This window comes from Berghia stephanieae, chromosome 7 (assembly GCF_034508935.2).
Source record: "Berghia stephanieae isolate SIO BIC M18660-M18661 chromosome 7, UCSD_Bste_1.3, whole genome shotgun sequence".
NCBI lineage: Eukaryota > Metazoa > Mollusca > Gastropoda > Nudibranchia > Aeolidiidae > Berghia > Berghia stephanieae.
This window is the reverse complement of record NC_088366.1, coordinates 59,253,427-59,253,967: the sequence shown is the minus strand read 5'-3', so window position 1 is coordinate 59,253,967 and position 541 is coordinate 59,253,427.

The following is a 541-nucleotide window of genomic DNA, read 5'->3' as shown; positions in this document are numbered from 1 at the left end:
CGGTTCTATCGGTTCCTTCACTCTCCTAAAGTCAATCACTAGCTCCTTTGTCTTGCTTATGTTAAGCTCTAGGTGGTGGGCATCACACCAAGACACAAATCTATCAATTTCTTGCCTATAAGCCACTTCGTTGCCATTTGTTATGAGGCCTTGAAGAGTGGTGTCATCTGCAAACTTTATCAAAAGTACACTCAGGTTTTGACTTCTACAGTCATTCGTGTATATTGTGAATAATACAGGGGACAATACACAACCTTGAGGAGCACCAGTATTTGTAGTTATACAGGAAGATGTATTTTGTCCTAATTGAACATATTGTGCTCTCTCCGTAAGAAATTCGAGCACCCAAGCAATTATATACTTGTTTAAATTCAGACTAGTCAATTTTTGAACAACCAACTGAGGTTGCATTGTATTGAACGCTGAAGAAAAATCTGCGAAAAGCAATCTGCAATAGCTCTTAGCGTGATCTAGATGCCTGTAGATGTTGTTTGTAAACAGCAAAATGGCATCCTCTACGCCACGTCCTGGTTTGTAAGCA